Genomic DNA, 24916 nt, shown 5'->3' on the forward strand with positions numbered 1-24916 from the left:
ATGAGTTTGTGAGTGATGCTTTATCACAAGAGAACAACAATGCTATGTATGCTGCTTCGAAAAGTCGTAAGAGGGCCTATGAGGTGGGTGCCTCACAATCCAAGGCTCCCGTCACCCAAAGGGCATTCCGCCCTCTAGCATCAGCCGCTAAGTTTCGCCCACCGCTGAAGAAAAATCCAGGCAAGACTGGGTTTCGCAAGGTGTTTACAGTTGCTCTTCCCAAGGGCACTACCAGTCAGGGCAGTTCCAATGTGCCGCCAAGCAACATGCCGTGCTGGAACTGCAACAAGACCAATCACTGGGCAAGGAAGTGTCCTTACCCTAAGAAGAATAACTACCAAGGTGGCCGTCAGGGGCAGGTGAACCACACTAATATTACTGATATTCCTTCAGGAGAGGTAGTAACTGCTGGTAAGTTTCTGGTTGATCAACACCCCACAGTTGTACTATTTGATTCGGGTGCTTCGCATTCTTTTATTAGTCCCGCATTTGCATCCAAGTTTATGCAGAAAACATACACTGTTGAGGGTGAGGGGTATTGTATTAGGGCTGCCAGTGGTACTATCCCAACCAAGCTGGTAGTTGGGGACGTACAATTTGAGATAGAGGGGCAAAGTTATCAGGTTGATCTGGTAGTTTTACCGGGGCTGGGTATTGATGTGATATTGGGAATGAACTGGATGAGCAGTCATGGAGTGCTTATTGATACATCGACTAGAGTAGTCATGCTCAGAGATCCTGGTAATCAGGAGGGGTTTCTAGTACAGCTACCCAGGGACATCAATCTTTCTTGTACGACAAATGCGGTGCAAGTAAAGGCTATGGTAGATATCCCTGTCGTGTGTGATTTTCTGAATGTTTTTCCGATGAATTGCTTGGATTACCCCTGGATCGAGACGTGGAGTTCAAGATAGAGTTGCTACCCGGTACAGCGCCCATCTCTAGAAGGCCGTATAGGACGCCTCCTAATGAACTAGCCGAACTTAAGACCCAGTTGAATGAACTTCTAAAGAAAGGCCTTATCCGTCCTAGTTCATCTCCGTGGGGGTGCCCAGCTATCTTTGTAAAGAAGAAGGATCAATCACTATGCATGTGTGTAGATTATAGACCCTTGAATGCAGTTACAATCAAGAATAAGTACACTCTGCCACGCATAGATATCTTATTTGATCAGTTGTCTAAAGCAAAAGTCTTTTCCAAGATTGATTTGAGATCTGGTTATCATCAAATCAAAATTTGGCCTGAGGATGTTCCAAAAACTGCATTCTCTACAAGATATGGTCTGCATGAGTATCTTGTTATGTCTTTTGGATTGACCAATGCCCCCACACACTTCATGTATTTGATGAACTCGGTATTTATGCCCGAGTTGGACAAATTTGTGGTGGTATTTATAGATGATATCCTGGTTTATTCTGAGAATGAAGAAGATCATGTTGAACATTTGCGAGTGGTTCTCACTAGATTGTGGGAACACCAGCTTTATGCAAAGTTCAGCAAGTGTGAATTCTGGCTTTGTGAAGTACCTTTTCTTGGACATGTGTTGTCCGATGGTGGAATTATGGTGGATCCCACCAAGGTGCAAGAAGTGTTGGACTGGAAGGCTCCAATCTCGGTGCATGAGGTTCAGAGTTTTCTGGGGTTGGCTGGCTATTATCGTCGCTTCATCCTGGACTTCTCTAAAATAGCCAAGCCTATGACTCAGTTGCTACAAAAAGACATGAAGTTTGTCTGGACTTCTGAGTGTGATGCGGCTTTCCATACCCTGCGAACTCTTCTAACTTCGGCTCTAGTTTTGGCACAACCGGATATCAAGAAACTTTTCGATGTGTTCTGCGATGCATCAGGTATAGGTTTAGGAGGTGTTCTTATGCAAGAGGGTAGAGTCATTGCTTATACCTCTCGCCAACTTCAAAAGCATGAGGTGAACTATCCGACGCATGACTTGGAACTCGCTGCCGTTGTTCATGCTTTGAAGGCCTGGAGACATTATTTGCTCGACAATGTGTGCAATATCTACACTGATCATAAAAGTCTTAAGTACATCTTCACTCAACCTGAGTTGAATACGCGTCAGAGAAGATGGCTCGAGTTGATCAAGGATTATAACCTCCAAGTGCACTATCACCCTGGCAAGGCAAACATCGTCGCGGATGCCTTAAGCAGGAAATCTCATTGCCACTCTTTGATTGAAAGTGACTTCCATTTGTCAAAACTCCTTCATCCTGTAGTCCTTTACAACATCACTGTCAATTGTACTCTATAGAGTCGAATTATCGAGCTACAGAAGACAGATCCAGGTGTGTTCCACATCAAGCGCAAGATGAAAGAGCAAGAAACCAAGCATTTTCGAGTTGATGAAAATGACATGTTATGGTTCAAGGATAGGTTGGTGGTTCCGAAGGATAGAGAGCTTAGAAATCAAATCATATCCAAAGTCCATTCCTCTAAATTATCTATTCATCTTGGTAGTAGCAAAATGTATCATGATTTGAAGCCTCGCTTTTGGTGGACCAAAATGAAGAAAGAGATAGCCGCTTATGTGGCTAGGTGTGACACTTGTGGTTGAGTCAAAGCTGTGCACATGAAAGCTGGATTGCTTCAGCCACTCTCTATTCTAGGTTGGAAATGGGAGGAGATAAGTATGGATTTTATAGTTGGACTCCCTACTACTTAGAGGAATTTTAACTCCATTTGGGTGATTGTAGACCGTCTGACCAAGTCTGCACACTTCATTCCTGTCCGCATAGATTTCCGTCCCACTGACTATGCGGAGTTGTATTTTAATTAGATAGTCCGACTTCATGGGATACCTCATACTATTGTCTCGGATAGAGGACCACAGTTCACTGCTTGCTTTTGGGAGCACTTACATGGATTATTAGGAACTAAGTTAGTAAGAAGTTCTACCTATCATCCTCGCTTTTGAGAGCATGTGTCATCTCGGCTAAGGGTTCATGGGAAAAGTGGTTGCCCCTAGCTGAATTCTCGTACACTAATAGTTATCAAGAGAGTATCAAGATGGCACCGTTTGAAGCTTTGTATGGCCGAAAGTGTAGAACCCCGTTGAATTGGGTAGAAGCCGGTGAAAGGAGATATTATGGAATTGATTTTGTTCAAGAAGCCGAAGAACAAGTCCATACTATCCAAACCCATATGGTCGCAGCTCAAGCTAGGCAGAAAAGTTATGCTGATCGACGTAGAAAACCTATTGAGTTCAAAGTTGGAGACTTCATTTATCTGAAAGTCTCACCCATGAAGAGTGTCCAACGCTTTGGTGTGAAGCAAAAGCTTGCGCTGAGATATGTTGGTCCGTTTGAAATCATTGGACAAAGTGGTAAGGTAGCGTACAAGATTCAATTACCTCTTGAGATGAGTGCTATCTTCAATGTCTTTCATGTATCCCAATTGAAGAAATGTCTTCGCGTCCCTAAAGAGAGAGTTCCACTAGGGGATATCGAGTTAAAATCTGATTTGACCTTTGAAGAAAAGCCAGTCCGAGTGATTGACACTCATGAGCGAGTGACTCAGAGTTGGGTGGTCAAGTTTTACAAAGTCATGTGGAGTAATCAGGGTAGTGAACGCGATGCAACGTGGAAAAGAGAAGATTATTTGAGGGACAGTTATAAGGAATTCTATCAACAATGGTACGCTCGTTAAATCTCGGGACGAGATTTTTATAAGGGGGAAGGGCTGTAACACCCTAGGTGTTTGGCTTCCACATTTGCACTTGCATTTCATGAACATGAGCATTATTCATCCATTCATGAGCTTATATTGCATGAAACATGTTTTCAAAACATTGCAACATATCGTTATATTTCATGTGTGCTTGTTTTATGAAATGAATAGTGTGCAACACTCAAGTGCAACATGTGCAACTCATTGTAGTGAAACATCGTTAGTTAGTACTATGCAACAAAATCATGAAACATGTGAAACATGACTTTGAAACAAAGGTAATATTTCATTGGTTTTCCTTGTTTCAGCACATGTAATGCTTGATTTTGGTGTGACCTATGTGTGGTGTGGCTAATAATTCTCTTAAGCAACTTAGTTATACTTAGAATGTCATTTGGAGCATTGTTCATGTTGATCATGTTGCCTAATTATGATTTCAAGTAGTGGTTAGACTTGTTTTGACCCCTGAACTCTTTTGTTTGACTGTTGAAAAAGTACAACTTAGAGTGTTTGCATGTCTGAGCAGCCTAAAGCAAAGTTGTAGCAAATTTTATAAGGAACAAACTTTGTTTAGAAGCCAAGTCATGAAAATGTGCACAACATGCTCAAAAAGGTCCCACAAGTCAGTGTTGAGGGCTGATTCAACATTTAGAAAATTTTCTAAGTCTGGATTGCAGTTTCAGTTTGATTGAGCTGACTTTGGCTTGATGTAACTCATGATCCTTTGAGAATTAGTTGATGATTTCTAAAACATTGTTGTAGCCCTATCATAGCTCTACAACTTTCATGTACATGGTTTTCGCTAATGATCAACGGCTTAGTCGTTTCAACACGATGAAGATACACTGTCAGGCTTGGATTGAAACTCTGAATCGAAGCTACAGTACCTGACTGGTTTTAGAAAACGAACGCCGCGTGGAGGCCACCCATCGCCGGCCGCCTGACCGCACAGGCCACGCGCCGTGGCCGTCCTGGCGCCGTTGTCCACTGCTTGAACCCACGCCCTTCTGCCCGACCTGCTCGCAGTTCCATTTCTTGCTTTCCTTCGCTTCCCACCGCAGCCGAAGCGCAGCACCGCCTCGCCATTGCTGCCGAGCAAGCTCTGCCATCGCCTAGCTCACTCGCCGCCGCAAAATCGACGCCTCCATCTAGCCCGAAGCTCCGCCATGTCCTCCTCTACCTCATCGACCTTCTAGCCGAGCCAGCCGAACCGTAGGTGAGGGCCATTGGCCGTTTTTCTGACGCCGTCGCCATGGCCGTACCTCGCCGGAGCAGAGCTCACTGCGGCCAACCACCACCGGAGTCCTCTCGTCCCCCCTTTTCTTCTTTGTTAGCTCTGTGGTGACCTCATGAAGCTCGTACCGAGCTCGGAAGAGGCATTGGGGGCTCGCCGTCGTCAGTACCCCGCACCAGAGCTCCGCCGTGCCGCCTTAGCCGGCGACGAGCTATCTCCGATTAGCTCTAGGTCTTGCCGGTAGCATCATTCGACGCGGCTCATCACGTAGATCATGTTGGTGCCGACCATCTCACCGGAATCCTCACCGTCGGTGAGCTACGCCACTGCCGCGCCGTTGCAAGCGCCGTCCCCTGTTTTCTTTCGCTGACCAGTGGGGTCGTCTGACCCGTGGGGCCCACGCGTCAGTGACCATTTAGCTGTAGGATAGTTCAAATAATTCCAGTTTGAATGCTGTTTTGTAATATTTGTATCTCCAAATTGGTAGATCCAAATGAGGTGATTCTAATTTTGGTAGAATCACAGTGAAGTCTAGTATTTAAAAAAATATGACATGAGAACTTGAAGTGGAAATTTGGATGAATTAAATAGGAACTTGAAATGTGTTTTTAAATGCATGCAAACTTGTTTAAATTATATCTTGAGTTTCTTTGCTCCAAAAATTATGAAATTTTGTGGGTAAGCTATTCTTGCTTAGTAGAAGCTCTGGTAAAAATTTGAGAGTCATTGCATATATGGTTTTTGAGTTATAGATTTTCCTTTTATCATTGATTGATACTTGTGTGAATTTTTGTAAATTATATAGGAATCCAATGACCATGAAATTTTGTGGGGAGTATCCTAGTACCTTAATGATGCTAGGAAAAATATGAAATCTGTTGTTTGACACTTTTCACTAAGGTTTCCTAATTATGTCATTTTAAGCCATTATGTCTTATCATTTTCTGTAGACTGTTATACTTGCTCAAATGGTGTGAAATTTTTATAGTAGCCTATTTAGAGCATGTAGTACCTACTGTAATTTTTGTAGATTAAATGGTGCAGTTGGCATATATATTTATTATTCCTCTTAAATAATTAAATAAATTAAGAAAGGTATTAAAGGAAATGATTTGGTGATGAACACCTTACTTTCTGGTCTTCTTGTGATATGTGTGATGAGTGAGTGAAGTTGGTTTCGTCCATTTATGTGTTTGCAACATAAGTTAATAATTATTTTTCTGCATCGTGTCTTTCGGGACAGTTCTGGGGACTTTGCAAAGTTTCCCATGATAATTTGGTTTGTTGTGAATGTGGTGAACACAAAAGTTGTAGATAACTTATGTATCTATCTCCTGTCAAAATTTGGTGGCATTTTTCCTAGTAGTTTAGGAGTTACAGTCGTTTAAAGTTGGATCACAGCTTTGCCGGTTCTCTGTCTTGTGAAGACAGATTTCTGTTGATTAAAGGATTTGACCTGGTAAAGGTTGGAATCATGCCTTGAGCTCTGAAAACGGATTGTAGAAAAGTTCATAAGCTTTCCAAATTGTCTTGTTGCATGTCATTTGGATTTCTAAATCTCCAGTTATGGCCTGTTTACTGTACCGCTATATAGTTCCTATTTTGCTGAAATACAAATGCTCGTGTGTATGCTTTGTTGCAATGTTCTTGTTGATTATTTAGGTGCTAGCCTAACTTGAGAACATGCTTAGGTGCAGGTGCTAGGTCCTTAACTGAAGATGAGCAATTATACATTAGGTTGTATAAACTTGGTAAGTTAAAGTGGTTTGAATAGGGCTTAAGTTGGAATATGCGGACTGCAGTGAGCATGTGCATTCCCCGAGCATCGTTCATGTGCATCCATGACATTTATCTTACGCATTCATGCAATAGGTGTGCCGGAGGGAGTGACGCTACTGGAGTTCGAGGGAGTCAACCAGGAGGAGGAGCCCGAGGTGCAGGAAATCAACGAAGCAGCGGCCGAGGAGGAGTTGCCCGAGTGCCCTGACCACCGTCCTTCCTCTTTCCTGAAAGGCAAGCCCCGGAGCATATTAAGTCTCCCATGTTTTTACAAATACCTTGAGTATCTCTTATTGTTGATGATGCATTACGTATAGGAATTGGTTGGAACCAATTGCTGCATTATATATATCCATCCTTGTCCAGATATCGCACTGGAATCCTATTTAAGTTCAGGAATGGGTTAAATGCTTAGCCATGCTTAGTGCGGTAGAAGTCAGGTGATTTCCTGTCACCTGCGAGCTTTAGGATGAGGTGGATCACGGTTGGCTATATTTGCTATCATGGAAAAGAACCATGTCAATAATGAATTAAGACCGGGCAGAGTCTTGTGTAGGTTTGGACATAGTGACTCCGTCTGTGTCGTTTAAGGACCGATACGCTGTACGTCCTCATGTCATGTTGAACGTAGCCTAACACTTAGCTGGCCAGATAAGTCGTTCCGACCGCGAAGCCGAGTAGCTCAACTCCGGCCGGGAACCATGGGGGTTGGATGCATTCTGGAGGTAGTAAGGATGTGCGGAGAGCCATTGGCATAAGTCCAAGGGGAGTCAGGTCCTTAAAATCCTGCATTTCCTGGTAGAGTGGTTCTCTGAGAATGCAGGGCGGCCCGGACCCGCGTCTTTTCTTTTATTTTTCTCCTGAGTTGTACCAAAGGTGACTCGTTTGTGACCCTGATGGGGGAAGCAGGGTTTGTGTTTAGGAATACCCCTCCAGCTGGATAGGAATTGATTCGAATCGCCATCTCTCCCGGATAGTGAGAACTTGACTGAGCAGCGGCAACGTAGATTCAATTAATTTAACGATATGGTTAAATGGATGATGATGATAATGTTGCCGCGATTTATACCTGATATGGTTATTAATGTTTGCACCTTAATCAAATGATTGCTTAGTACAGGTGCTAATATAGATGATAGGTTAATGGCTAAAAGTCACTGCTAGTTCAGGTTAAGAGTTGATCATTATTACTTATGCTTTTCTACAAAAAGAAAGTGTCAGCCAGATCCACTAAATTAAGCTATGCATAATCCTTGGTGTCATTTGTTTTGGTTTCCGATGGGTAAGTCTAGCTGAGTACATTCCCGTACTCAGGGTTTATTCCCTCTTGTTGCAGATGACCTTCTATATCAGGGATTCTGTAAGTATTGTCTCCACCCGGTGGGTGATGAAGACTAGATCATGGGCATGATCTCTGTTTCTCTTATCTTAATGCTTTTGCGGGTTGTGATCAGCAAACCAGTATTTGTATTTGAACTCGGGTGTGTAAGTTAAACTATTTGCTTCCGCATGTTTTACAAGACCTATTTTGTAATAACGATGACTCTGAGGTGTTGTAACCTATTTGCAACCGTCTGTGAAATGTTGTAACGTACGATTTGTTATGTTAAATTACTGTGATCTTGGTTGTATGCAAGTTGGTTTGAAATCCTTCGAGATTTTAGTTGACTACCGGGTTTATATGGGCTCAAGTGCGAGAATTTGATCGTTTCGGCGATTGTTTTTGTACTTGTGCTCTTATAAATTGGTCGGTTCTGTGACACCCAGTTCCACCGGAGTGTCCGTGGTTACACACAAAGCATCTGCCAATTTATAAATGACCAACCCTAGAAGTCCGAAGATAGCTAGTTTTCTCGCGGAGTGTCCATCCATTGTCACGGACCATCCGCTGAAACATCTAGATTAAAAAAATGCCTAAGTCCTAAATCACTGGAACGTTCTTCTGAACGTTTCGTAGGCAACGAAGAGTCCATCGCCCATGATGGAGTGTCCATCAAACCAGGTCGACAACACATATACCCTATGCCACCTACACAATAGTGTATATCATTAAGTTATAATCAAACAACACCAATGCATATTATGTCATGTCTTTCATTCTTATGCATTTGTACTCATCAAGCATCATATTTATTTATTGCGCCTTGCACTCATAAGAGTTGAGCCACACCCGCTTCTCTCATCTTGTACTCTCAATTCTCTCTTGCATATTTCATATGATATCATGCATACATGGATATCTCATACATGTGCATACATATAGGTATGCGATATCAGAGAGACGTCAATTGATGTTCCAAGCTATTGGACCTTGCTCTTCCAATAGGCAGGCACCCCACTACTATGAACCTTATTTTGGATACTTATTACTTGTTTCATTATTAATATGCATTTCATTTGAATATGATTAACCACTTAATATTGTTTCACTAATTTAGAACTGCTCACTAAATAATTATAGCCTTCACTTAACCAATGGGATGGGAGCTTTAATTGCTTATCTGCTTAGTTGCATTTAGAAGTCGAGTGGAGAAGGGAACTCACTCTTGCGAGCATAGGAGCTTCACCGGGATAATTAACCACTTAAAACTTGTGAGGGGATTAACTTGATTCATTGTTATTCAAATATGACTAGGACAATTATAAATCTTTTCAGCAGGTCTTTCTCTATTCAAAAGAGAGTTCAAATCCTTTTCAAAAATCAATTTGTTTCCAAAGTGATTTGCGAACGATTCATCAAACAAAATGCTTGCAAAAAGGTTTTGTTTTTTAAAATCTTGTCCTCTTCTAGTTTTCAAAAGTGTTGCATTGAAAAGGTTTTGGGAAAACCAAATTTGTTTACAAAAGGTTTACCTTTCAAAAAGAGAAATGATTTCAAGTCAATTTCAAAACTAGTTTTGTTTACTTCAAACAAAAGGGAGCAATGCTTTGTCTGAAAATGCAAAACAAGTATCAAAACCTTTTGATTTGAACTCGTTTCTAAAATGCTTTGTTTTACCAAATAGAGGCTTTTCAAAAGGACTTTGGTTTCCAAAACCTGCTTCAAAGGACCAACCCCAACTTGAAATATAATCATGATGATCAATTTGTTAATCTCTACTCATGCGAGGGGTAAGGTCACTATGAGTGTGGGATCTCAAGTGACGTAGCTCATGGAGGAATTAAGGTCCGTGCATTGGGATAGCAAATCTGAGTAACCACCCGTACAGACCATGACAACCCGAGCTCGTTATAATATAGGTGATCATTTTGGACCCTCGAAAGAAGCAATCACTAGAGCTCCTATATAGATCCCTGATGCCTTGAGCAAGACCGATCGTTGAGAATTCACTGATTCATCCCCCAAACACCTTGGATGGCCATGGTTAGGCTCACACCTGAAGCAATATAGGAACTCTCGATTGGATCAAGAGTCATCCTATTGACACTAGCAAGACCAGCTCAACCTAAGAGAGTACCTTAAGATAAGATAACTTGGTCCCTAATACCAAGCCACCCAATGATTTGATCAATTTAGCAAACAAAGGGATCTACCGGATAGTCCGTTGCTCAACTGGACAATCCGATGGATCACAAACCAGCAACATTAAGTAGGGAATGAGTTGTTTGCCACTTATGGGAGTAGGACCCACATGTCAACATGAGTTGAGACATTTCACCAGCTGAAGCCACCCTCCCTCACCCACTCTCTCACTCACCCATTCATTTGCCACACTCCCACTCTCTCTCTCTCTACACCCCAAGAACAAGGATGAACCCTAGAACTAGAGAGAGAAAGGATTGGGGAAGAAATTGGAGAAGAGAAGAAGAAAGAAGAAGGAAGCACTAGCACCACTCCATGGACACCATCAACATCTTCAATCTTGTTCATGGTGAGCTCAAGAAGAGTAGCTCTCATTTCTTGGATTTTCCACCAAATGCCTAATTTGTGGTTTTGATGAAGGATTTCTTGTTGGTGGTGGTTCCATCATAAGTAGAGCAAGTTCTAAAGATCTTTATCTAGCTCAACCACTCAAGCATCCCATGGATTATCTTTTGATTCATCTTTTTGGAATATTGCAAGAGAAAGTTGACGAACAACCCATCTCTTGGATGAAGAACCAAAGGGTAGAAAGGCGTTGGATCTTCGAATTTTTGGCTATGGAAGCTCTCAAATCTCTGAGCTAAGGATTTTATCTCAATCTAAAGATCTATCTCCATATTCTCATATTTCCAAGTTTGATCTTAAACCTATAGCTACACTTAGCTATCTTGAGCCTAGTAAGCTACCTAAGCCACCCTAGAGACATCTTGCACATGCATAGATCACAGCTTAGCACATCTAAGTTTGAAACCTAAGATCACCCAAGAACATAGGTTCTGTTGATAGTATGACGGAGTGTTCGTCAACCCAACGGAGTGTTCATCAACTCTAGAAGAGCACCCATCAGAGACTTATCTGCTGTCGACCTGAGTCAATGGAGGGTCCATGGCATCACCATAGTGTCTGTTGATTTATAAGAGCGAATAACCTAGAAACCCGAGAGCACCAAGTTCTCAGCGAAGAGTACGGGACCTCTCACGGTGTGTCCACTAATTTATAAACTCAGTAATCCAGAAAACCTGAGACCTCCTAGTTCTATTGGATTGTCCGATACATGGCTCGGACCATCCGATGGATGATGTAACCCCTAGGAATGCCTAAGTCCTAAACCATCGGAGTGTTCCTCAGAGTACCTGAGTTCTCAATGAAGAGTCCGTCACATCCGACAGAGCATCCGTCAACCCAAATAGAGTCCAACCAGACCTAAGTCACCTCAGAGCCCAACCTAACGGAGAGTCCGCCACCTAGGTCAGAGTGTTCGTCAAGGTAACAGAAGATGTGAGTTGTTTAGAAACTTACCCAAGAGGTCAACAATACTAGGTTAGGCTTAGTTGCAAATAGGGCAATAGTAGAGCCATAGTTAGACTTTCGTTGGCGTTTCTTAATGTCACTACTAGGAGTATATCCCAGCAACAGCGCTAAAAATACCTGTTGATGATGGTTCATAAGTGTGTCTATAGGAAAGGGTATTCTGCAAGCGCATAGAACTATCATGTAGTACTTCGCTCTGTGAGTAACGAGTGTCGAATTTATATTTTCCCAAAGGAAGGTGGTTTGGTGTGTTAGGAATTGTGGCTAGGTAGACTAGGTAGGTTAGTTTAGCAACATAGGGGTGATGAGGGTAGTATGGATGATGGACAAAAATGATAAAAAGGGTTTTGATCACACAGATAGAGGTAACTAGAAGTGTAGTGTAGCTGAGTGTAAGAAGTAGAGTATGTAATCTTAATAAAACAAAAGTAACTTAATGATAGTGAGATCGTCCTTAGTACGAGGGGCGTACTTGCATTGGATTTAACCGAACACAAAGCACAACGAGCCCTATATTTTAATAACTAGACCCTACGTGGTGGAATATAGAGGAAGGATAGGGTTGTCACCACCTACCAATTACCACAATCTATCTGGGGATCTAGCGGTACCTACAGGCAAGATATAGCCTAAGCACCACGCTTAATCTATAAACTCGCTATTTCGATCCGAGCTCCAGTGAACTAAGATCAAAACACCCTAACAAGACGGTAGTACAAGTACTAATGATGAATGAACTAAACACTAAGATAATAATGATGCAAATGCTAAAGGACAAGCACCTAAGCTCACTAATGATAGACAATAGTAAGACAGGACTTGAACTAAGCAAAACTATATTACTGAATAAAGTACTTGACAAAGTAAAGTACTGAATAAAGTAAATGCTAAAAGAAAGATTACAAGAGGAGCTATACTAGACCAGAAGACTCTTCTAGACTCCGAGGCGAGCTCCGCTCTACTCTTATCACTACTAGCTAGCTACTACTTCTAAGCTACTGCTCTTGGAGAGCTTTTGAGAGCTTGGAACACTTGGAATGTTTGAGAGCTACTGAGTGATGATATCCACCGAGCACCACAACCCCTTTTATATTGTGTAGAGGGCATGGGGGTATTTATAGGCTAAGATGAGGGGGTTTGGGGTGACTTCGCCATCGGGCGACGTCAAGGGCCATCGGCCGACCGTCCATTCCACCGCCTCACCATCCAACGACGATGGATGGACTCTAGATGGTGGTTGCATGTAGGTAATTCAGTTGCTGTGGTCTAGAAGATGATTTGGAGGTCGGTTTGGCCCCCTCCAATTGTATGACAGTGGGCCTGTGGATCCAAGGCAGTTCAACATGCACCTTTAGATCAAACTGCCATAGATCAACGCTGGAGAAGAAGTGAGGAGGCTTTCATGCGGATCAGTGATGTGGCAAGTGGGGTGGGGCTGTCGGCCGACGGTGGTCATGGTCGGCCAATGTGGCACTATGGGCCCACGACCCCCTACCACATCCACTTGCCTCCTATGCTTAATATTTGTCCATTTTTGTGATTTTCCCTGCATACAAATAATTTTCCAAGTACAAGTGGAACTAGGTGAATTATAAACATAATATGGCACATGTGATGTTGTTTTACCTTGATTTGGGTTAAATGTTGATGGTCAAAGTAGGTGTTTAGTGACCATCAACAAGCTCCCCTAAGCTACCCTGGCCCTTTGCTCATCCCGAGCAAAGATGTGGGTTTAGCATGTTGGATCAGGAATTGCTTCAATGTAACGCCCTGCAAAAACTCATATGCAAACCAATACTATCTCTTGAGTTGAGCACGTTGGTGTTAGAAACTCATCATCAGTCTTAGCCATATGTGGCTTATAGCTTTCATCTTGACATAAGCAGTTGCAAGATACCATAGCATAGATAGAAACTTTCTTCCCTGCTTTGGATTAGCTAAGACTTCCTGGAGGTTTTCAAGATTTTTGAAAGAAAAACTTGCCTAGTTCCTTAAATGGTACACTCAATCTCGCAATGGTGTTTAAGTCCTCTCCAAGGCCAACAGATCTTGGTCTTTTTCCTACTCTATGGCTTATGTGAGTTCATAGGTAGGGATAAAAAGCGAGGCTTACTTGAATTGAATTTATTGCTAAGTCAAACTCTTGGATCACAAGGAGCAACAAGTCATACAAAATGATCAAGATGTGCAAGTGTGTGATATTTGGTGGAAGTGGTACTCCTTTTGAGAACTTCCCTTCCTCTAGATTTCTTTTTGAGAGGGCATGGCTACCTTACCCTTTTTCTCTTCTCTTTTTTGAACTACAGAGCTTTTGCTCTCTTTTTTTAGTAGCCCATTCCTCTCTTTATAATGATAGCTAGCTAGAGGGGCATCAACATATGTCTCTTATGGAGCAAAGGGTGCATAAATATTGAATGGTGGTTGCATACTTCTAGTGTAAAAGTACCTTATATATATTTGGAGTGTACACAATCTTGATCAAAAGGTATGACAAGTTTCTCTACTCAGATCAACAAGGCTTGACAAAGCTCAAAAACAAACAAGAAGCTTTTTGTGTAGGCTTATCATACCAGAACTCATATATTTGGCTCTGGTAGGAAGTTTTCACCATTGAGGAACTTCTAGCAAGGGTTTTTATCTTTTTGTAAGAACAAACTCTAGGTTGTCTCAACTATTCCTTAGACAAGGTAAAAAGAATTACTCGAATCTTTGCCACACGTATCTCACAAAAGCCTATACTTGGTTCTACCATTCGCAACCCATAAAAGCAGTCAACATAAGATGAACTCTAATTTTGCATGCTCAAAACTTAAGAAGTAAAGGGCTATATAGCAAGCTTTTGCAAAGTATCACAGAGCAATCATTCATCATTTCCAAAAGGTATTTTAACATCAATTTTCATAGCAAGAGTGTTTAAGGCAACTTTAATGATTCTCCTCTACAATGGTTATAATAGCATAGTTGTATTCATATTCTATTGTCAATGTCATGCTACTATTATTATTGTATATATCATGCATTTTTTCCAATACAAAAAATTAATGCAGATAAAAGAGAGGTGTGAATAACTTCATACCTGAGCAGGAGAGGTTCTCCCCCAAGCTTGCCTTTTGCGGAGGTTGGAATCTTCTTCTCGGGCCGCTCTTCTTGAATCTTTTTTTATTTATTACTACTACTACTACGATAATTTATTACTAAGACTATTTATTATGAGATTTATTTTATTGAAGTATTTATAGATTTTTTATATTATTATGAATTTATTCTAAATGCTAGTACTTCATAAGTACCTTTATTGAAAATGTAAACATGCAATGCAACTAATAACCTAACATGTAATGCAAAGTTGAAAAGGGGAATATGCAAATGCAACATATACTAAATGTAATGGAAATGCAGCAAAAGCGTACCTTCTAGTACCAGCTCCCGGCTATTCTTCCTTGCGTGGGGGTTCTTTGTAACACCCTAAAATTTGCTTCTCTTGAAATATAGCTAAAATGATTTAATTTTGTATTTTTATGCTCATAAAAACATGGGGAAATAATAAATTTTCATTAGATTAAAATTTATCTTAAGGTAGAAACGTGTTTGTTGCATTCATGCCGGTCGCACCTTATGTTTCTATGTGCAAAATGTCTTTTTTTTAAACGTTTAGGAGACGAATATCTATCTCTAGGAATTTTCTAGCTTCTTTCTGAAATTTAATTCTTATCTCCTTCACCTTAATGTTTATTTTCCAAGTTCCCAACAATCTTTTCATGAGCTCCAAATACTTTATTTGGGTTCATTATGTTCCAAAGTGTCTCTAGGAATTTTCCCCAAATTTTCGAAGGTCTCAAAGTATTTTTCGTGGCTTAAATATCAATTCTAGACTTTTCTAGAATTATTTTATTCGTGAAATTAATTAATTCCGAAAATAAATAATATATCGCATTTTCCAACCAACTCTCAAAGCCCATTTGCAATAATCCTAATAAATCTCAAAGGCCCATACATTTATTTACTAATGGACTTTAATGATTATTTAGGTCCATTAGTAAATGTGAAGGGTGAAACATCAATTAGTACCATATTGCTAGTTGATGTAGATATAGGGAGTTTTTCTCCCTATAAATATGTACCAACCCCTTGGCAAAGCACACCAAAACTACCGTAAGGAGAGACCCTAATTTGGGAAATCTCTCATGTAGTAATTAGATTTTTCTCCTCCTCTCGCCATCGCCGCCGCGCTGCCCGTCGCCATAGACCCACCGTCGACCACAAGAAGGCCCTAGGTGAGTTCACCATCTTCTCCTCTTATTGCTTGTGCTCTCGGCTCATCAAACTGTGGACTCTAGGGCCCAAACCAAGCGCTCCGAGGAGCTTCTCGCCGTCGGTAATGGAGCTCCGCCGCGTCGGTTTTCTTCTCCGGTCGGTGACTCTCTCTCCCTCTCCTTTCTAATATGGGCCGTCCAGATTCAATCCAACGGTCCAAGATCGCTCATACCCCGTTGCTGGGTTTATTTGCAAAAGAGCCCCTGTAGTTTCGCGTAATGAAACCCGTAGTCCATGGCGCACTTCTGAATACGTTTTCCTATTCCGAAAGCGTAGTTTCTTTCTAGTAGATTCAGGATATGTTTTCTGTTTGAGAAAGCATAAAATCCCTCTATTAGATTCAAAATACGTTTTCTTTTTTTTGAAAACGTAGTTTCTTCGATTAGATCCAAAATACGCTTTCATCTATTTATAGTTTTGCCACTAGTCTTATTTAGACCATAAAATCTTTGTTTTAACTCCGTTTTGATCCATTCAAGTTGCGTTAGATTCATAATTGAGTAATCTACATGTTCATCCTACTATTAAATATATTTTCAACTTTTGAAATTCGACATTAGATTTAATCTATTATTTTATTAATGGAAATCTTTTTTAATTCATAACTTTTTTGTTACAACTCCGATTAGAGTGCTTTTTTGTGTCTGTGTGTTCGTAGCGAGACATAGATTCGTTTTACAAACTTTTCATCTTGATTTATGTTTGGTGTACTATTCTAATTTAGTTCTATTGTTTGCTTCGGACGTTGCGAATAATTATTGTAATTATTACCTCCTTGGTTGTTGGAGCGCTGATTCGATCCTTGATTTTGAGGACAAAAACCATTGTCATTATTGACAAAGTTGAGGTCCTCAGGGTCTCGGGGTAGAAATTGCCTAAATGTCCAATCTCTCCACAAACTTCACAAGTCATGTGGGTGTCCATGGCTTGTACAGTTCTTGGGCACTCATTTTCTCACAATTTTCTAGTCTCTTTGCGAGCAAATCCACCTTAGTTGCAAGCATGTCAGCTTCTTTAAGAGAATGCATACCTCATTTGTGGGGCTGTAGTTGTTCATCACTCCATCCTTGGTTAGAAACCATCTTCTTGATCAATGCCTTGGCATCTATGACATTAAGCAGAAAGAATGCTCCTCCTGTGGCAACATCTAAAGGGCTCCTATCTAACAAAATTAAGCCATGATAGAAGTTCTGGATCAAAAGCCAGTCTTCCATACCATGGTGTGGGCATGCGGCGACATACTCTTGCATTCATTCATAGGCTTCGAGAATCAACTCCTCAACTTGCTGTTGAAAGCTAGAGATTCTGTTGTGAAGAGCATTGGTCTTACCCATCAGGAAGAACTTAACTATGAAAGCGTTGGAACACTTATCCCATGTATCTACAGCATTGCAAAGAGTAGGACTATTGTTTCGCTTTTCCCAACAAGGAGAAGGGGAAAAGACAAAGATGTATGGCCTCTTGGGTCACTCCCTTAATGGTAAAAGTACTACAGATCTCTGAGAAATATTGGAGATGCGCATTAGCATCTTCGTGGGCTTTACCACAGAAAAGACTAGCTTGCACCATCGTGATCAATGTGGGCTTAAGCTCAAAGTGAGTGTCCGCATTAATGACTCAGGGCCAGTGGCTACATATAGCAGCCGAAGGGGACGAAAACTCACGGATGGTCCTATTGGCCATGATCGTGCTAGGAAGAAAAGAAGGTAACTAAAGAGAAAAAAATTTAAAGGAAAAGAAGATTGCTAAGACAGAGACCTAGCTAGCAGAACCTAACGACAAATTTGTAACACGCACCAGTTGTCTTCCCCGGCAACGGTGCTAGAAATGCTTGTTGGCATTTCTTAACATCACTACTAGGAGTATATCCTAGCAATGGTGCTAGAAATGCCTGTTGACGATGGTTCATAAGTAGGAAAGGGGATTTTGCAAGCGCACAGAACTATCATGTAGTAATTCGCTCGGTGAGTACCGAGTGTCGAATTTAAATTTTTCCAAAGGAAGGCGGTTCAGCATGTTAGGAATTGTGGCTAGGTAGACTAGGTAGATGGGTTTAGCAACATGGGGGTGATGAGGGTAGTATGGATGATGGACAGAAAAAGATAAAAGGGTTTTGATCACATAGACAGAGGTAACTAGAAGTGTAGTGTAGCTGAGTGTAAGAAGTAGAGTATGTAATCTTAATGCAACAAAAGTAACTTAACGATAGTGAGATCGTCCTTAGTATGAGGGGCATACTTGTGTTGGATTTAACAGAACATGAAGCACAACGAGCCCTATGTTTTAATAACTAGACCCTATGTGGTGGAATACAGGGGAAGGATAGGGTTGTCACCACCTGCCAACTACCACAATCTATCCGAGGAGCTAGCCGTACCTATATGCAAGATATAGCCTAAGCACCACGCTTAATCTATAAACTCGCTGTTTTGATCTGAGCTCCGGTGAAATAAGATCAAAACACCCTAACAAGATAGTAGGACAAGTAGTAACGGTGAACATACTAAACACTAAGATAATAAATATGCAAATACCAAAGGACAAGCACCTAAGCTCACTAATGATAGACAATAGTAAGACATGCATTGAACTAAGCAAAGCTATATTACTAAATAAATGTTGGTATAAATTAATGCACATAGAATAATCCACAAGCGCACGGATAATATACCAATGTAGCACTTCAGCAGGAGTACCCAGTTTTATATCGAACTCATGGAAACATGTGTGAGAATAACCAAATCTAACTTATTCCAATTTCACAATCAAGGCTAGATAATAGGAGCGTAGAGGAGATCGCAGAGGTCTTCTAGTTCTAACTTCGGTATGCTTTATCTTCTATTGTTCAATTCTGGGGATATTACTAGAGAAAATATAGGCATAATGTGTTTCCTATAGCTGCAGAGTCCTGCTAGGCCTACTAACGGGAGGTGGACTACAAAGGATTCAATAAGGCTATAAGAGTCACCCTCACGAGCTACCACCGATCTGGAAAATTGGGTACATCCATGAGTAACCGAGTCTAAGCACCATGCTTACACTAAGAATACTACTTTAACCCAAGAGCTACAAGGATTAAAGTACTCAAAAGAGAGTCGCAATCCTGAAGAACAATATGAACAAGATGCATACTTGAATTAGAAGTTGATTACTAGAGAAATCTCATAAGCAAGCTCAAGAAGAACTTGTTTCACCAGGGTACAGCCATAGAGAGAGCACTGACAGGCCAAGACTCCTCTAAACTCTTCCCTCTCACTCTATCTCACTATCTCTAATTCAAGACTAGATCCTATTGAGGACTAATGTTCTCTTGATTGCTAGCCTTGATCCTGGTGGACATATGAATTAGGGTTTCTAGCTTCTCAGCTCTCAGGATCAAATGAGACATGCCCTAGTGGGGGGTGTAGGTAGGTATATATAGGCCGGAGCATCAATCCTGAGCCCTTGGATCAAACCGACTTGAATAAACGGCGGAGATGCAATCCTTAAGGTGGTGGAGAACTGACATAACAACGAGGCTGACAGGTGGGACCCATAGGGGCTAGGTGGTTTCTAGGTGGGGCTGGGTGGCCCCACCTATCAGAGACATGTGTCCCGCTTTGGTGATTCACCTTCTAGAGTCTTCCCACATCGATTACGCGACAGAATTCCGTGATTTCTTTTTTCGAATAGGTCCTCCTTGGTGGTTTTCTGATTTAATCTTGCTAAAAACACAGATTCACCATAACTCATGGAATTTATCAGTTTAAACCCCTAAGTCTACATTGGTGATCCATTTTGGCCATTTATACAAGTTATATTGATGGTTTATGATGAATGTTAACTATCGTCAACAAACTCCCCATACTTAGGCTTTTACTCGTCCTCGATAAAAGGATGGATTACTTAAGACATAATCTTAGGACAAGGCATCAAGATAAAACCATTCCTAGTCATGCATGCACTGTAGGATTCAAAGTGTCTACCATGAAACTTTGGGCGGTCGAAGAATGGAACAGCTTGAAAGAGATCACCATCTTCCTTCAGTCAAGTCAATTGGAGAAACATTTTAAGATTTTTGAAAACAAAACATAGCTTACCTTCTCCATTTGTAGTACTCTCAAATCTCTCTGTATATATGGTATTTTTGGATCCTCACCAAGGCATTGATGACTTTGCCTTATTTTTGCCTACTTCTAGAAGTTTATGTGGAGCTCAGGTAGGGATGAATATGAAAACATACTTGCATTGCATATATTGTTAAGTCAAAACAAAGATCCAAGGAGAAAAATGTCATACTCTTAGATCAAGATGCGCATGTGTGTGGATATGTATATGGTGGCTATCCTAATTCTACTATGCTCCTTGAAACATATCTCTCTTGTTTGAAACTTGAAAACTTTTGCAAGAAAACATGGGCTATCTTATTCATCTCCCTTTCTTTTTTTTGAGCGAGCATCTGAGTACCCATTGTTTTCAATATCTCGGACACTTGTCCATTTTTTCAAAACTTTCTTTTTATTTTTCTTTTATGAATAACTTTTGCATAGCCCATGCCTCTCTTTCCGCAATTGAAACTTTTCAAAAGAGACATTTACAAGAACTTGGAGCATTTATCCTATTAAGCTTATTTTTGTGTCTATTCCTAGTGTAGGAGTAGAACATTTTTAGGTGGATGGAAAACATGTTGTTGCATACTCCTAGTGTAGGAGCAACAAATATATGTGGAGTGTATGTGATCTTGATCTTGAGAGCATGATAAGTTTCTCAACAAGGGTCACAAGGTTTGACCAAACTCAATACAATGACAAGTAGTATATGTAGAAGGTTTTCCTAGTCTATATTTCGCTCTAGTAGGACATTGCTTACCACAAAGGAGAGGTATAGCTATTCTTTTTACTTTTTGAAATAAAATTCTCCAATAACAAGACATTAAGAATCAAGTTCTTATTATTCTACAATATCTCATTCCACAACAACTTAAGTAACATGGGGTCCCTAATAATAAGTTCCCAACACTAATATGACTTCTAGGAAAAGTATTATGTGAGTCTATCCTTAAGTCATGACTGAAATAATCTTTCCTCAGATTTTAAAGTTGTTTTATTAAGGATTTTCAATTCGGTTCAAAACGGAAAGCGAAACATATAAAAATAGAGTATATTGGACTCAAACCTGACCGTGGATAAAGCATGAGGTGAGGTAGTGTTGTGATGGGCTGGCTGACCCATGTAGGAGGCCGGGCGGCCCACTCTTGGGCCTGTTTCGATCCAACTTTGGTGAGCGTGGTTTTTGTTCTATTGCTTTCTGAACGATCTGAGCTAAGCTAGTAACCTACACATACTATCATTAAACACATGACCTGAACACTCGTGCCTTATTATTAGCTACCTAATTCTCACTTCTTCATCTTAGCAACAAAATGATTTTAAAGCATTTAGGTCATGTTGTAGGCTCTTGCGATAGACGTGTTCTTCATCGATCATTTGCTCTAGGGTATATATAACCTCAGAGAGGTCTTCAATCTTCTTCTCTAAGAGAGCAATGGTCATCCGTGAACACTTCTCAGCCTCTGGGATAGGTGGTGATGGTGCCTTCCTCTTCTTCTCCTTTGGAGGAACAACCTTGATTTGATCTAGCATTGCCCAGACTCCAATGGTGGTACGAGGGGTGACCGACTTGTATTTTACACATGTGACATCTCCAAACTTATTGGTCTTGACTCCAATCAGCACCTCGTTTGCCCTCGGAGGAAGGAGATTGATCTCCTTCGTCACCTTGATCAACGGCGGCACGCCAGGTTGATGTGGCTTGTCCTTGAGAAGTAGACATGGCGGTGGCGGAGCAATCATCATCGGACAGTAGATGGCTCAGGCGAAGTAAGATTGAGTTGAGAAAATGGGGGTAATTTCTAGAGGAGCGACGGTCAGCACAAGCGCGTCGGGCTTCTTGCTAGGGTCAAAACCATAGGGGACGATCTCTTTGTTGATCATGAGAACTAGAGAGGAGGAGAGCTTTGCTGCTATTGGAGAAAGCTTTGATGGGATGGCTATGGAGGCAGGTAGAGGCTTGCTTATATAGGGGGAACAACTTGCAGGAGGGGTCAAAATCTATCCATATGAGGTCTCGTAACGAGGAAAAACCAAATGCGTCGAAAAACTATGGGATTTTAATAAGGAAGGATCTAGAAGACACGAGAGAGTTGACCGAGCATGAGAGGGGCTGACAATGGGCCGAGTGGCCTCTAGGTGGGGCCATGCGGCCCCATATGTCACCCTCTCATGGTGATTTTTCTCACGGCGGTTTCTAATCCTTATCTAATCCCAAAAAGTATATTTTCACGTTACGAATCATAAGGAGGATGGCAGTGGTGTAAATCTATGGTAAAATCTCGAAATCTACCATATCTGAATCCTCAGGTGGCTTTTCAGGTTCTAGAAAGATCTTAAGACGGTGGCCATTTACCTTGAATAACACACCTTCATCATTTTGAAGTGTTACCGCTCCATGCGACGAAGTGCTTATCACCTTGAATGGTCCTTCCCATTCTCTCACTCTCTCATTTCATATTTGAATAGAAGCTTAAAAAACTGAAATAAAATTTAGAAACATAGTAAAAAGAATATGCTCCATCACCATGTCTTCCTATGATTAAGAAGTTTGTATACTTTTTATTCCTTGCTAATATTCCTAAAAACTTGTGAACACTTATTATAGGGAACCCGTTTTATCTAAGTAATTGACGAATGAGATATATGTAACACCCCAGAAGAAAAGACAACAAAAATCTTCTGGAGAATTACCACAGTTCAGCACAAAGAAAACAACCCAACATTAGAGTATGCGGAAGCAACAATAATCATAAAGATCAACTATAAAATATCTTTACTGATCACTAAATTGTCATAACTCATCCAACCAAAAACCAGATCCAACATGAAGCATATAGTTTGAACCAACTAAACCATGGTTACATATTATTATTATTACAACACATGTGTCCCACAGATTATTTGACTCCAAGGTGACGTGCACACGTGTTGCTACTCCCGTCCCAAGCATGCATCTTCCAGGCTCAAACACCTGAGGGGAAAACAACGTGTGAGGTTTATGGAAAACCTCAGCAAGCAAACTACCTTAACTGAGTTATTCAAATCATAGTTGATTAAATATCAAATTTAAAACATGATAGTAGATACATCCATTGTTTCATAGAACTGTAATATAAATATATTAAAAGTACAAAGGTGAATGATGCAATGCAATGCAAATGCGAATGATGCCATGCAATACATATGTGAATGATGCAGTGCAATGCAAATGCGAATGATGCCATGCAATGCATATGTGAATGATGCAGTGCAATGCATGACTTCACTTCTACCCACACGTCCCAACAAGAGGGAGTGAGGGCTGCAACCACAAAGCTCATCAATGTGCGTTGATGTACCGGTACTTACCGCACCAATTTGGCTACAGTTTCTTCAAATGCATATCAACGGGAAGAGTGCAAATGCAAATGTTGCATTGTGAGTAATTCATGTACTTCATAATTCAATAACAAAGCCAAAAGATATAAATCCATATACTTCAAGGTAACTTCAAATTTAGATTAAATGTCTAGTGCGAGATACTAAAAAATAAGTGGAGGCAATTCAAACAACCAAGCTAAAGCATGTGAACCACATCGTCACATTTACTTGCCTTCACCGAAGATCAAAAGTGAGAGCTAAGCATGATCCGAAGGTGCACCACCTGCTCATAAGAACATCTCAGTACTAACACCATCGTACAATCGAAACAAATAACAAATTATACAATTAAAGCGTCCCAAACCCCCGTTTAAAACATCTACCATCTCGCTACCGATTGTGACAGCAGCACTGTCCCTTCTCTTTTTCATAGACAAACAACCATACTTTAATAAATTACTAAAATCTACCAGATGATAGAAAACTCATTTATGTACAACTTTGGTATTATAATATTTGGCATTAGAGGTCTCCAAGATAGCATAAACATTGACTTAAGTTAACTGGACTTTTCTGTCAGTCAAAACAGGACAGCAAAGTTATAAAAATCATAACTTGAGACATACTCATCCAAATAACGTGTTCTCTAACAATATGGAAAGATAAAGAAAAACTCTACAACTTTCATTTCGATACCAAGTTCAAATTCTTCCAGTAAAAAGGCCAAAACGGATTAGATCTAAAACTGTCCAGAAACTCGTCACTGGAAAACAGCCTACTTCACACGATCATATCTCCAAGAATATGGAGGCTATGGGGGTGATCTTGGCGTCAAAAGAAAGATAACGAATTCCTCTACAACTTTGTCCATAGTGGCAAAAATTATTGGGGCCAATAAAACGACCTAAAACAGCGATGAACAGAAACTGCCTAATCTGATGGGGTTTCCGAACGTGGGCGAGATTAACTTCGGGAATTACTCCATCTAAACTCCACTTAAAAAAGATGATTTGATCCATGGAACTTGGTCCAAACAAGGGGATAAAGGTTTGATGTCTTACCAAGAGAAACCGCAGCAAGCACGCCGACAAACCCTAGGCGATTCACTCCTTTCTTCTTCACCTCCCGGTCATTCTCGTCGCTGCGATAGGATCGTGGTTGGATTCCGGAGAAGAACGGCACGTCAACGGCGGCGCAAGCCCTAGGTCTCCTCTTACTCCTCTTCTCCCTTCATTCCTTTTTCTCCCGTGCTAGAAGACAAGGGGCGGCGGCTGTTGGGCTGGCCAGGACGGTGGGGAAAAGGAAGGGGAAAGGACTACGATGCCGACCAGAGCAGGAGTCGGACGCCAAAGGTACGTAGCCGCATGTACTGCAGCTCCGTAATCACTGTAGCGTTTTATTTTATTTTCCTTTAAATCTTCCAAAATTCAAAGAGTCATGATCCGAACTCTAATCCAAGCACATGAGTAGTCAAATAAAAAGTATTTGACGAGCTCTACGCATTACTAACCTCCGTTCTTTCATGCGAGGAACAGATCAATAAGTCAAATTTTAGTCTCTCAT

At 41.0% G+C, this 24916-nt stretch overlaps 1 long non-coding RNA gene across 1 annotated transcript; it reads right to left on the minus strand.

The window, feature by feature from the left end:
- Positions 1-22836: 22836 nt before the first annotated feature.
- Positions 22837-24644, minus strand: LOC136527407 (uncharacterized). The gene is made up of 3 exons (XR_010776789.1): positions 24415-24644; positions 23586-23636; positions 22837-22964 (listed from the first exon to the last, which is right to left on the minus strand). It is a non-coding gene; the product is annotated as an uncharacterized lncRNA (long non-coding RNA).
- Positions 24645-24916: the final 272 nt, after the last annotated feature.

This window comes from Miscanthus floridulus, chromosome 19, assembly GCF_019320115.1.
Source record: "Miscanthus floridulus cultivar M001 chromosome 19, ASM1932011v1, whole genome shotgun sequence".
Lineage (NCBI taxonomy): Eukaryota > Viridiplantae > Streptophyta > Magnoliopsida > Poales > Poaceae > Miscanthus > Miscanthus floridulus.